Source organism: Pleurodeles waltl, chromosome 7 (genome assembly GCF_031143425.1).
Source record: "Pleurodeles waltl isolate 20211129_DDA chromosome 7, aPleWal1.hap1.20221129, whole genome shotgun sequence".
Classification (NCBI taxonomy): domain Eukaryota; kingdom Metazoa; phylum Chordata; class Amphibia; order Caudata; family Salamandridae; genus Pleurodeles; species Pleurodeles waltl.
Genome location: NC_090446.1, coordinates 1461499095 through 1461514011, shown reverse-complemented (window position 1 = coordinate 1461514011; position 14917 = coordinate 1461499095). Strand labels below are relative to the sequence as shown.

Below are 14917 nucleotides of genomic sequence, written 5' to 3'. Positions count from 1 at the left end.
TACCACCAGCCTGTTGGTGGTATTACCGGCACTTTATCACTCACCACCAGGGTCATAATGAGGGCCTATATCTTTATGCTGCACCTACACATGGGACAGTGGCACAGGGTGACCCATCTCGCGAGAGGTATCCCTGATCACTCCCCAGTGGTGGTGGTGCTCAGCGGCCCAAATAGGGATCGGAGGCTACCCCCAAGGTTGGACCCTTAGCACTTTAAAGAGCCTACCTTCAGCGACAAGATAAGGGACGGGACCATCCAGTACTTCCACGGCAACTGCGGGTCGGTAACCTCGCCAACTATCCTCTGGGAGGCATACAAAACATTAATAAGAGGCCAGGTATAGGGATTAGGAAGGAGCAATCCCTCAGATGTGAGGGGCTGGAAACTGAAATCACAGCCCTTGAATGGTACCGGCCCATATCATTGCTGAATGTGGAGGTCAATGTTCTGGCATAGGTCCTAGTCAATAGAATGAGAAAGGTAATCACTACAGTGATTCATGTGGATCAAGCAGGGTTTATGCCCCAGAGGGGCACTAGACTGAACCTCAGGTGCCTTTATAGAATCTTATACATGACGATGTCCCCATGCCATGAGGAAACAGTTTTGCTCTCGCTGGATGCCAAGATGGCATTCGACAGCATAGAATGGCCATATCGTTTTGCAGCCCTGACCCAACTAAGATTTGGCCCCAAGTACTGCAAATGGATACAGCTCCTGTACCAGACTCCCCTGGCAAGAGTGAGGCTGAACAGGGCTCTTTCCCGTCCATTTGTTCTACAGAGAGGAACAAGACAGGGGTGCCCCCTGTCCCTCGTGATTTTTGCATTGGCACTAAAGCCCCTAGCTGCCTGGATATGGCAGGATCCTTTGGTGCAAGGGATAGTGGAAAAGGGGGATGGGAGGAATGCATCTCCCTATATGCAGACAGACTATCTCATCGGATCCGGAAGTGGGTGGTGGCCCAGCAAGAGTTTGAATTTCAAGTATCCTATATGCATGGTGCTTCAAATGTGCAAGCTGATTGTCTGTTGAGAGAATGTGAAACATATGAGAAAGAGGTTCTAGAAAGTGGAGGAAATAAGGGTGTGTTTGATTACAAATGAGGTGATACATGCATCAGAATGGAGAAATGAACTTCTGGCTGATTAAGTTTTACAAAAGGTGAACGCAAGGTGAGTGGTGTACGAAACAGGAGTATTGTAACGATGTGTTTTTTATTGGTAGGTGAGGTATGAATTAGCTGTTGAAGATGGGGTCCTAGTAAGGCACAGCAAACTGGTTCCTCCATTTGCACGGAGAAACAAGCTAGTCAATCATGCCCATGCTAGTCATATAGGAATTTTCAAGAGTAAGGAGAGAGTAAGGGATAACTACTGGTGGCCTGCAAATGGATATGTTAGTGGAGAGAGAGGTCAGAAATTGTCATAATGTGCATGATCTGATAAAGTATTAAAATGTAGGACACAACCAGTGATCATAAGGGAAGAAGCTGCAGGACCATGGTGGATATAGCATTGGATATACTTGGTCCAGTGAGAATGTAGTCACATGATCAATATGTTATCGTCTGCATAGACGTACTTAAAATGGCCTAAAATTAATTTAAAGTAGTGAATTTGATGGAATCTAAAGATGTCATATGTTTCCTGGAAGAGCTGTTTGAGAGGGAACATTTCCTTCATCTATCCTCACAGACAATGGAGTTCAATTAACCTCTGAGTTAACGGAGATGTTTTTGAGACACAGAGGTGTCAAACACAAAAAAGCAGCATTGTACCATCTGGAATCTAATGGGGTTGTTGAACATTTTATCAAAGTTGTGAAAGAATGTTTACAGTTGTCTTCAGTGCATGGTATGAGATGGGAAGAAGGGATGAGAAAAAAGGTTCATGAATATCGATTGACACCACATTCTAGCACAGGGTTTCGTCTTTCTAGCTGTTCAGGCGTAGATTACCTAATTGTGAAGTTGCTCCCAAATGGGTACAGGAGAAAATAAAAGATATACATGATCATGTGGAAGAAATTGTGGATTGAAGAGAAAAATGAAAGAGAAGAGGAAAGCAATTTATGATGTACTTTAAGCTGTGAAAAACACGTCAGTGAAGGTTGGCGACTAAAATCAAATTTCCTAGAAAAGAGGGATTGTTGTCAAAATACAAAGGGCCTTATAATGTCATAAAATTACTTTAAAATGCAGTAAAAATGAATACTCACAGGATTTGGAACCCTAATGTGTAGGAAAGTACCATCTTGCCTGGCATGTTACCCCCATTTTTACTTGTATGTCAGTTTGTTTTTGCCTGCCTCACTGGGATTCTGCTAGCCAGGACCCCAGTGCTCATAGTTTGTGGCCTGAATGTGTGTCCCTGTGTAGTGACTAACTGTGTCACTGAGGCTCTGCTAATCAGAACCTCAGTGCTTATGCTCTCTCTGCCTTTAAAATTGTCACTATAGGCTACTGACCAGTTTCACCAATTCTAATTGGCACACTGGAACACCCTTATAATTCCCTAGTATATGGTACCTAGGTACCCAGAGTATGGGGGTTCCAGGACATCCCTATGGGCTGCAGCATTTCTTTTGCCACCCATAGGGAGCGCAGACAAATCTTACACAGGACTGCCACTGCAGCCTGAGGGAAATAACGTCCACATTATTTCACAGACATTTTACACTGCAGTTAATTAACTTATAAGTCACCTATAAGTCTAACCCGCACTTAGTGAATGTTAGGTGCAAAGTTACTAAGTGTGAGGGCACCCTGGCACTAGCCAACGTGCCCCCACATAGTTCAGGGCAATTTCCCAGGACTTTGTGAGTGCGGGGACACCATTACATGCGTGCACTACATATAAGTCAATACTTATATGTAGCTTCACAATGGTAACTCCGAATATGGCCATGTAACATGTCTAAGATCATGGAATTGTTCCCCAATGCCAAATCTGGTATTGGGGTGCTAATCCCATGCATCCCTGGGGCTCCAGCATGGACCCCAGGTACTGCCAAACCAGCTCTCTGGGGTTTTCTCTGCAGCTACCGCAGCTGCCAACTCACACACAGGCTTCTGCTCTTCTGAGGTCTGGGCAGCCCAGTCCCAGGAAGGCAGAACAAAGAATTTCCTCTGAGAGAGGGTGTCACACCCTCTCCCTTTGGAAATAGGTGTTAAGGGCTGGGGAGGAGTAGCCTCCCCAAGCCTCTGGAAATGCTTTGAAGGGCACAGATGGTGAAAGACTGACATGTCCCTAACGTCTGTATTCTGTGGGTTGGTAGTGAATGACACCTCAGCTGAAACACTGAAGTCCACAGCATGACTTCAAAATGTGCTGATTGCCATTCTACAAATACATATGTGGAGATGTACAATACAGTTGATTTGTGTCATGGCTATGTTACAATCCCAATGCAATATGTGTCCTGGTTATCCTGTACATGTGTGATGGCCATGATAAAGGTTTAACATTGGAGAGGAACATTTTGTTACAAAGCTGTTATACATGACAGTTGTATATGGCTGATACACCACACTTACACAGGATTCGTGGTTAAGTGGTATTTATAAGGGAGTGTACAACCAAATGAGTGATTTGAAACAGCAATAACACAAAGTTAAAAGTGAAGGGTTCAGTCATGGTGGATGAAATCATCAGGGTAGCTGCTACACCATTTGGAAACACAAGTCCAGTGTCCTTGCACCACAGGACACTGGACTTGTTTCAGAACAGTCAACAGGGTGTATCAGTGACACACAAGGGGAACCAATCAGGAGAGGTTCACTTCCTGGCTGTGGGTTGGTCCTGGCATCTGCTCCTCCTGGATATCTGGGTGGATGTCCACGTTCTTCTGCTACAGAGGGTGGGGTGTCTGAGTCATTCCCTTCCCCTGGCAGGGCCTCAATTCCACTATCAGCCACAGATGTAGAAGGACCTGATGTCTTATTGCTAGTGGAAGAGGCCTAATGTTGGGTGCCAAACCTACTCAGGGTAGTGTTCATGTCCCTCAGCATCCCATCACCTGCCACTGCTGCATGGCTTCCTGGTGGTTGTCCCTCTGCAGCTGTTGGATCTCCCCCATCTACGTCAGTACCTAGCCCATCATGGCTTGGGGTTTTTGGTAGGCTCCCAATACTTGGGAGATGGTCTCCTGGTCAGTTGTGTCCCTTGGAGCCCCCATCTTGTGGCCCACACCATCCCTACCATGCACCCTACCCCCACGTACCTGTGCCACTGGCACAGTGTGCCCATTCCCACTGGTGGCAGGACCATAACTGTCAGGGGTGACATTAGGAGACTCAGGTACCTGTACTGGGGGGACACAATGGAAGAGACTGTCCTTGAGACACAGGTTGGGGGCGAATGATTACCTGTCATGTACTTTCAGCAGGGCTGGGAGGAGTCGTTGTGAACAGGGTGATGCTGACAGTTGTTGACTGCTTCGTCCTCAGTGTCCATATATCCAAGGGTATTTTCCTCACTAGGGCCTTCATCCAGAGGGGTAGTGTCAGTCTCTGGTGTCCTCTCCATGTTGGGGGTTTGCAAGGTTACCTGTAGGAGAAGAGGAACACACCGTTGCTGTAAGTGATGCAACAAGTGATGTATAAATTAGACAACTAAGCATGGTATATGAGATGCACACACTGCATTTACATGATCCTCTGAAATGAAAATGACAGCTGCTAATAAGTCTGGGTTAATGCAATGTGGGACACAGAAATCTGCAATTGCATACAGCATGTTCCAAGCTCTTAGAATATGTTGGTGTGTAGATGGCTGCTGATACCTTCATATCTTGCCTGAGTAAAGACATGACAATGTACATTTCTCTCCTAGTAAGGTGTATAGCATCATTGAGTCAACTTGAAGCTGAACAATGCACAATGGTGTCAGAGCTGGCATACAATATAGGAGTTACAGTTTGACCTGGGCCTCTGTCTGGATGTACTGCAAGTGCATCCAGTTTGCACCGCGGCGGTGGTAGATTATACTCAACACTTAGGCCCTCATTATGATCTCAGCGTTCCAAACAGTGGACCGCCAAGATCACCGCCGCGGCAGGATCGCCAGTGCTGGTGGTTCTATGACTGCCATATAATGACGCCTGGAGGATGTTCAAGATTAAAGTTTGGATTGGTGTCACTATACCTTACATGGGACTCTGGCTACCCAAACCGTCCTTAGTTATTGACACCAGTGAGTATCCAACCACGCCAGGAGAAGTCTTTTTCAATGAGGCCCATGGAAGGGCAAGACTTTTGGGCTCCTGAAGGCAAGATTTTGCAGCATAGACAAGTCTGGAAGAGCCCTCCTCTACTCACCCCACAAGGTATGTCAAATAATTGTTGCCTGCTGCATGCTCGACAACCTTGTCCTGAAACGTCAGATACCATTCATAGCAGATGAGGGGGAGCCAGCAGATCCTGTGGGTGGAAATGCAGATTTGCCAAGTGAGTATGAGCATGATGAGGATGAAGCTGGAGACATCAGGGCAGATGTCATCAATCTGTACTTCAGCTGACTCAAGGTATGTGTTGCGATGTTACAATTGTGATTCCTTGGGGTATTGTTTAGGTTATGCATGCCATGTAATGTTCTATTTACCACCATAAGTGAGGTCTTAAGAGGCTCCAAAGCCCATGACTCAGATACGCATGCAGATTAATACTTGGAGTTGTGTACAGAACTGTTATGTAAAGAGTCTATTCTTTTGTAAATTCACAATCAAAGTCACATTTGTAGTTAAGCATTGCTAATGCGATGTATATGTTCCACTCTGGCCTATACCTAATCTTTGTCAATCACATATTTGCAGATTGGTGGTTTGGCTCATCCTCATTTAGCAATCTCAGGCAGTGTCACAGGGAGATTGGATTTTCAGACTGACATGAGAAGTGGACATGGTTTACACCAGGTACTGTTTAGCATGACTTTTGTGGTGTGTGTGTGTTCTATACCCAGACTGTCAGGAAAGTGGGATGGGAGTGTCGTTTTCCACAAAAAAGACCTGTTTAGTATTGTAGGTGGCTCTGATGGTGCCACGTGTGTGTCCATTTGTGTCTAACACATGTCATAATGTGGTATCAAGACCCTCAATCATCATTATGGTTTGTGTTGTATGTGTTCTAACTTGTGCATAGCTGTAAGTGTGTTTCTTATTGTAGACCAATGTGCATGTGCCTGAAAACTGACATGGGTGAGTGACAAGCCTACAGATACCTGACCATGGTAATTGGAAGGTTCCATGAATGGGGAGGTTAGTACTGACCTTTGTCTGTTTCATAGGGTACAATCAATTGGAAGGTAAGGTATGGGTATGTGATAAGGCTTTAGCTGATGATACATGGAACCAACCTGTCTGCCTTCTGGGATGGTGAAAGACTGACATGCTCCTAACATCTGTATTCTGTGGGTTGGTAGTGAATGACACCTCAGCTGAAACACTGAAGTCCACAGCATGACTTCAAAATGTGCTGATTGCCATTCTACAAATACATATGTGGAGATGTACATTACTGGTGATTTGTGTCATGGCTATGTTACAATCCCAATGCTATATGTATCCTGGTTATCCAGTACATGTGTGATGGCCATGATAAAGGTTTAACATTGGAGAGGAACATTTTGTTACAATAGCTGTTATACATGACAGTTGTATATAGCTGATACACCACACTTACACAGGATTTGTGGTTAAGTGGTATTTATTAGGGAGTGTACAACCAAATGAGTGATTTGAAACAGCAATAACACAAAGTTAAAAGTGAAGGGTTCAGTCATGGTGGATGAAATCATCAGGGTAGCTGCTACACCATTTGGAAACACAAGTCCAGTGTCCTTGCAGCATAGGACACTGGACTTGTTTCAGAACAGTCGACAGGGTGTATCAGTGACACACAAGGGGAACCAATCAGGAGAGGTTCACTTCCTGGCTGTGGGTTGGTCCTGGCATCTGCTCCTCCAGGATATCTGGGTGGATGTCCACATTTTTCTGCTACAGAGGGTGGGGTGTCTGAGGCATTCCCTTCCCCTGGCAGGGCCTCAATTCCACTATCAGCCACAGATGTAGAAGGACCTGATATCTTAATGCTAGTGGAAGAGGCCTAATGTTGGGTGCCAAATCTACTCAGGGTAGTGTTCATGTCCCTCAGCATCCCATCACCTGCCACTGCTGCATGGCTTCCCGGTGGTTGTCCCTCTGCAGCCGTTGGATCTCCCCCATCTACGTCAGTACCTAGCCCATCATGGCTTGGGGTTTTTGGTAGGCTCCCAAATCTTTGGGAGATGGTCTCCTGGTCAGTTGTGTCCTTTGGAGCACCCATCTTGTGGCCCACACCATCCCTACCATGCACCCTACCCCCACGTACCTGTGCCCCTGGCACAGTGTGCCCACTCCCACTGGTGGCAGGACCATCACTGTCAGGGGTGACATTAGGAGACTCAGGTACCTGTACTGGGGGGACACAATGGAAGAGACTGTCCTTGAGACACAGGTTGGGGGCAAATGATTACCTGTCATGTACTTTCAGCAGGGCTGGGAGGAGTCGTTGTGGACAGGGTGATGCTGACAGTTGTTGACTGCTTCGTCCTCAGTGTCCATATATCCAAGGGTATTTTCCTCACTAGGGCCTTCATCCAGAGGGGTAGTGTCAGTCTCTGGTGTCCTCTCCATGTTGGGGGTTTGCAAGGTTACCTGTAGGAGAAGAGGAACACACTGTTGCTGTAAGTGATGCAACAAGTGATGTATAAATTAGACAACTAAGCATGGTATATGAGATGCACACACTGCATTTACATGATCCTCTGAAATGAAAATGACAGCTGCTAATAAGTCTGGGTTAATGCAATGTGGGACACAGAAATCTGCAATTGCATACAGCATGTTCCAAGCTCTTAGAATATGTTGGTGTTTAGATGGCTGCTGATACCTTCATATCTTGCCTGAGTAAAGACATGACAATGTACATTTCTCTCCTAGTACGGTGTATGGCATCATTGAGTCAACTTGACAATACACAATGGTGTCAGAGCTGGCATACAATATAGGAGTTACAGTTTGACCTGGGCCTCTGTCTGGATGTACTGCAAGTGCATCCAGTTTGCCATCTAGTTGTCCCCCCCAGGTCAGCATATGACATTATTAGGGAGCTTTTCTCAGAGGCCAGTTTGGTGTGGGACACAGCGGTGGTAGATTATACTCAACACTTAGGCCCTCATTATGATATCAGCGGTCCAAACAGTGGACCGCCGAGATCACCGCCGCGGCAGGACCGCCAGTGCTGGCAGGTCTATGACCGCCATACAATGACGCCTGGTGGTTAACACCGCCATTGATGGCGGTGTGAACCGCCAGACGCCATACTGGTGGTCGGTGGCGGAGTTGAATGCTGCTTTACCCTCACCGCCACATCAGCCAGACACCGCCACGCCTATTATGATGCAATAATAGGCGTGGCGGTGTATGGAGACGAAGCACTGCCAGCGGAGCAGCATCCAGGGAGCCCGTTCCCTCCCGGAGCAGCGCCACAGAAAAGGTAAGTGCTGTCCGAGAGGAAAGGGTGGGGTGGGAGGAGTCCTGGACGGAGGAGGGGGGTGGGGGATGGTGAGGGGGGTTGGGAAGGGCCTACAGGGATATCAGGGGGAGGAGAGGTATGGGTTAGATTTTCAGGGTTCAGGGGAAGGGGGTCTAAGGGCTTGGGGAGTGGGTGGGGGTTGTGGCAGTGGGGGGGCTGGTGTTTCACATACTGGTGACAGGAAGGAGCATTCCTGTCACCAGTATGCTTTCCGCAAGGGATTACCTGGCGGGGAATCCCGACAGGAAATCCCTGGTAGAAATAGGATCATTATCCCACTGGCGGTCTATGGTCGACCGCCGGATCGAAGGTGGCTACCTTCGGCCCGGCGGTCGACTTAGCCCTGGTCGTGGGTGGTAGTACTTGCATCATTATATGGCGGTCGAGCACCAACATCATAATGAGGGCCTTAATCTTTATTTCTTTTTAGCACTACTCTGCCTGTTCTCAGTTACTGTTCTGACCAGGGCCCGTAAATTAAATGCTACTAGTGGGCCTGCAGCACTGAATGTGCCACCACATAAGTAGCCCCTTAACCATGTCTCAGGCCTGCCATTGTAAGGCCTGTGTGTGCAGTTTCACTGCCACTTTGACTTGGCATTTAAAAGTACTTGCCAAGCCTTAAACTCACCTTTTTCTACATATAGGTCACCCCTAATGTAGGCCCTAGGTAAACCATAGGGCAGGGTACTATGTAAGTGAAAGTCAGGACATGTACACATGTGTTTTATATGTCCTGGTAGTGAAAAACTCCTAAATTCGTTTTCCACTACTGTGAGGCTTGCTCCTTTCATAGACTAGCATTAGGACTGCCCGCATATACTTTTTGAGTGGTAGATTCTGATCTGAAAGGGGTAACCAGGTCATATTTAGTATGGCCAGAATGGTAATAGAAAATCCTGCTGATTGGTGAGGTTGTATTTTATATTACTATTTTAGAAATGCCACTTTTAGAAAGTGATTATTTATCTGCACCTAAAAACCATCTGTGTCTTACAAGCTGTCTCCAATCAATGTCTGGGCTGGGATGGTTGACAGCTACCTTGTGCATTTCACCCAGACAATCACAAAAGCAGGACACTCAGTCACACTTACAGTCATCTGCATATTGAATGGGTCTTCCTGGGCTGGAAGGGTGGAGAGCCTGACACTTACATAAAGGTCAACCCCCTTGCAGCGTGGAAAGAAATGACGCATCGCCTGTGCTGTGTCAGAGAAATCAATGCACCACCTTATTTTTCCATGCATCTCCTCCTCTGCGGTCTCCGTGCATTGTTATTTTTGACGCATACCAGGTACTGTGTGAAACAAAGAGACAACTGTTTATTTCCAGGGATTAAGACTCTTTTAAACATTCTAAAAATGACATTTCAACTTGTGTTTATTGGATCTTTATCGTTTTGACCTTATTTTATTCAGATAAATATTATCTATTTTTTGACCTGTGTGGTGTATTTTTGTGGTGCTTTCACTGTATTACTGTATGATTTATTTCACAAATACTTTACATATTGCCTTCTAAGTTAAGCCTGACTGCTCAGTACCAAGCTACCAGAGTTTGGGCCCAGGATAATTTGGATTGTGTGTGACTTACCCTGACTAGGATTGTGGTCCCTACTTGGACAAGGGTGTATACCTTTGCCAACTAGAGACCCCATTTCTAACAGTCATCAATTCCACATCCTGCCTTGACCCAACCTTGCATTTCTTCATTCGGTGCATTCACTGCATTCATCTCAATTCATCCCAATTGTTTGCAGTTCTCGGAATGACTGCAAGAAGGCTCCCTTCCTGATTTGCAATGATGTGTGATCCGTCATAAATGCATGCCAATGTTGCACAGTAACGTGCACATTTTATCAGCATACCTGTTGCTGATTGTGACATAGCTACAGTCACTCTTATGCGCATCACATTTCACAACGGCTAGTTTAATGGGTTTTTGTAAAGCCTTGAATAGATCCTTCACTTGTTGCCCATTTCTATTAGGCGTTCCAGCAGAGGTCATGAAACCTCACTGCTACCACATTTGCCCATAGTCATGGACAAATCCAGACCCGTACTGACTGTCTGTGAAAATCATCACTTTTACTCCATTGGTTTGTTTCCAGTCTCTAGTAAGAGCAATCAACTCTGCAACTTGTGCAGATGTAATTCCCTGTCACAAAGATGCTTCACCTACTTCTTGTATGGTGCCAACTGCATACAATGCTCTTAAGTATCCCTCAATTGTTCTTAAGCATGAGCCATCCAGAAAAAGTACATAATCTAGATTAATCAAAGGCTCATCTTTTATATCTGGTCTGGGTTTGGTGCACATCAAGGCAATCATGTGCATAATGATCACTTTCCTCAGGTATTGGTAAAAGAGCACTGGGGTTTAAAACATGACCTCTTTTTAGGACTACATTGTTTCCAGAAAATATCTGTTGCCCATATTTAGTAAGTTATGAATTTGTGAGGTGCTGTGTTTTAGTTTTGGTTAGTATCACCTCAAAGAAATGTGGGACCATGACAGTTCAGGGAAATCCCATCACAATGTTTTCACACTTTGAGACTTGCGCTTACTGTGGCTACTGTTTTCAAACATCCAGGCAAAGTGGCTGCAACAGGATCAGGAGCCACAGAGAGGTATGCAATTGGTGTTTTGTAACTTCTGTGAATATCGGTTAGTACTGAGAGAGCGCACCCTTTCCTCTCACTGCAGAACAGAATGAACTCTTCAGTGTAATCTGGCATTCCCAATGCGGGTGTGCGACAGAGACTTTCTCTCAATTCTAGGAATGATTTCATGCATTCATTGTCCCATGGAATCAGATCAGTAATATCCTTGTGAATCATTTTCAACAATGGTTTTGCCACCAGGGAAAAGTTGGGTATCCACTGCTTACAGTAGCCAACCAATCCAAGAAACATTTTGACCTCTTTTTGTGTTCTTGGGGTGTTAATTTTGAAAATAATTTCAACCCTTTCTTTGGACAGTTTGCTTGTTCCTTACTCAATTATATGTCCCAAATATTGTACTTCTTTTCAATAATATTGCAGTTTCTGTGGTGACACCTTGTGTCCATTCTCAGCCAGATGTTTTATCAACGCTATTGAATCTTCCTGACATTTTTCTTCAGTAATTGGATGCGATCAGTAGATCATCAATGTACTAAATTAAGACTGAATTACATGGCAATTTCAAAGGTTACAATTTTTTCTTTAAAATCCGATTTAAAAGTGACAGACTCACAGTATACCTCTTGGGACATGACACCACATGATTACGTTCTCTTGGAACTCAAAGGAAAATAGGAACTGGCTGTCATTGTGTAAAGGTATCATGAAAAAAGCAATACAGAACCCAATCACCTTGAATCATTGAGCTGTACACGGAATCTGGTCAAATATGTTGGCTGGCTTTGATACCACGGAACAACATGGGATTACGATTTCATAGATTTTTCTCAAACCCAGCACTATTCTGTATTTTCCATTTGTGTTTACATAATCCCACGATAGGTGAGTTGCATGGACTCCCAATCAGTTATTTTAATATTCCTTTCTCCAACATTTCCCTTATCAGGGGTTTAATTCCTGCTATTGTTTCTGGTGTCATTGGGTAAGAAGGTGTTCTGGGGAAAATCGCACCTGACTTAACTTTTACTCGTACTGGCTTAACTCCTTTTATTAATCCAATGTCTGATCCGGTAACGTCCCAGACATCTGCCTTCGCTTTTTCACTTAGTTCCTTGGGCAAATGATTTAATAACAACATCAGGAAGAATTCTGCAGTTTCTCCTAAACCTGGTCTAGTTCCCATATTTTCGTCATCATGTATCTGGAAAATAACTCTGTCCGGAGCACAACTAATGGTGCAATTTAACTTTCACAATAAATCGCTTCCCAACAGGTTGAAAGAACTTAAATCACATACTACAAACTGATGTTTGTCTCTGAAAGATCCTATTCTTACCGGAACTTCTTCTGAAATTGGATTAGTAACCTATTACTTGTATTATTCTTCCTGAGAGGGATAGGTCTGGTACTTCTGCTATTCTCAGAGTAGAACAGATAGTGCCAGTGTCTATTCAAAACACTACTGAATGACCATTTACAATTCCATCTAAATATGGTCCACTCTGGTCTATCGCTAAGATTGCACCAAAGATGCAATCTGCCTCCCCTCTCAGGCACCGTCATTGTGACATGCCAAAATCCAGTACCTCATTCTCGTCAAACATTGGGAATTGTGATATTATTACGGGATTCTGAGCTACATTTTGGGACATTCGAGGTAACTGATTTTGATGAAATCTGACTCCGTTCACATTAGGCTGAATCACAGGGGTTTGTGGCATGGGTATCAATTGATTTTGACTCTGTAATGGGGCTTGAGTCTGTCTCAAAGGGACATTTGATAGTTGGACCTGATTCATCTCTTGCAATTATTTACCATGATTCTTATCAGGGTTAAATCTACATTCCTGCTTCCAGTCTCCCACCTTATTGCACATATAACAGGCAGTTGTTTTCTTTAGCATTGTAATATCAACACCTGTTCCTGAATCTATAGGAACTCCCCTTCCTCTTCCTGATAATATCTGAATTCCTATTTGTATCACTCCTCTCATCCCATGAATAGCTGCCTCATTGTCACTACCTGTAGGATTCTAAAACCCTTGTTGTGCCAACTTAGTTTGGCCTAACATGAATTTCTCCTTAATCGTTCGCTGTTTCATTTCCTGTTCATCCTTACGATACTTTGCATACTTCAAAATCTCACTCAAAGACTTTTCTGCCAACAAATGACATTCTGCTGTATATGCTGACAAATTTCAGGTCACAATCTAAGCACAAAACTTGTAAAAAAAGAAACCTATATCTCCTGGTTCTAAATGTGTCTGTCCTATATGCTGCTGAAAGGCTTTCATCAATCATTTATAAAACTCATGTATAGTTTCCGTAACCTCTTGCTGCATTCTAACTTTAAATAATCCAGATTCTTGGGAGGGATTGCTAGTAAATGACAAAAGATCACCTCTGCTCCATGGCACATGAATGTATGTCCCGCTTGGTGTTTCTTTCAAGGGATATGCAGTAGTGGTTTATTTCTTTTCTGACTGCTCTTTATTTTTCTCCTCAGCTTCCTCCGCTAGCTTCTTTTTCTTTTCCTGCTTTTGTGCCCACTTAATTTTGTACTTTTCCATCTCACTCCATTTGTGCACACATTTCACCAATTCGGTAAGATGTATTTGCAACCCTGGTGTGCTCATTGTTCAATGGAATTGTCATCTAACTGCATCCTAAAACTCCTCTAAAGAGGCACACTCCTTGAAATATCTATATCGTATTTATTTGCTAATTCTGTCAACTGGTTATTGTATTGTATTGTATTTCGTATTTATAAAGTGCATTCCGGCCGAGGCATCGAAGCGCTGGTGCTGCTGTTATACACTTGTGCTACTCTTCTGGTAATTTCTTTACACAAATAGACCAATTGTTTTTAGAAATGTTTAAACAGATCTCAAGACCTCCTCCAATTCTACTTTCAATTGTGGAATGTTCATTAGTCTCTCGTTTTGGGTTTCTGGATTTGTCTCAGCACTAACTAAACTGGTGCTCGGCTTCTCTGCTTCTAATGTCTTTCTGTACTTTTTAATAACTTCCTGTATCCTTTCTGGAACTCATCCTTTATTTCCTCTGCTTGTGTAGGTTGTGTCATAAAGACAAACCGACTTCCCTCTTTTAATGCCATGACATTCTGTGGTGGTGTCCAAACCATAATTTGTGAATTTTGTGAAGTCGGGACAAACCTATTCACTAGATTGCCCCCAGAAGCTTGCTGTGTCTCTACAGTCGGTGTGACCTGTGTAGAATCTTTTTGTTCTGACACTAGTTCTGTAGTCTGAGTAACTGTAACCTGTCGAACTTACACCTGAGATGGAGATATCAATTGGGAAGCCCTAATTTGGGCAGAAGTACTAACGATAGCTCTCTGTTTCAAGGGCTGCATGAGAACACTACTTGTGATGGGATTTGCTGTTCCACTCCGGACGATGTATTTACAGGCATCAGTGTTCGCATTTGGCTAGTAAGCCATGAAACTGCAGGATGTACAGGAGCAGTAGCATTTGTCAAACTATTTCATTAATCTCTTACAGAGGATTTAACATATGGCGGAGAATGCGTTGATAGCATTACCTCCAATATATCGTCCCCTGAATCAGTGTCAGTATCTGTCTTTTGTTTTTCCTGTATCTTGCTTTCTCCCTTAAACTTCTTGCTAGGTGGCCTTTCCTCTTCCCTCGGTTTTCTATATTCTTCCTTTATATGCGTAGGGTATAATCTCACCCTT

General features: G+C 44.3%; 1 long non-coding RNA gene across 3 annotated transcripts in view; it reads right to left on the bottom strand.

Annotated features, from left to right (window-relative positions):
* Positions 1-3546: 3546 nt before the first annotated feature.
* The window catches only part of LOC138246496 (uncharacterized), a 218770-nt gene continuing 207399 nt past the window's right edge, over positions 3547-14917 (bottom strand). For 2 of the 3 annotated variants that reach the window (XR_011194299.1, XR_011194298.1), the window contains 3 exons: positions 9730-9872; positions 7514-7694; positions 3547-4552 (listed from right to left, as the gene is read on the bottom strand). This is a non-coding gene — a long non-coding RNA (uncharacterized lncRNA). Of the gene's footprint in view, positions 4553-7513; positions 7695-9669; positions 9873-14917 lie in introns of all 3 variants that reach the window. The other variant, XR_011194300.1, reaches the window with a different exon arrangement.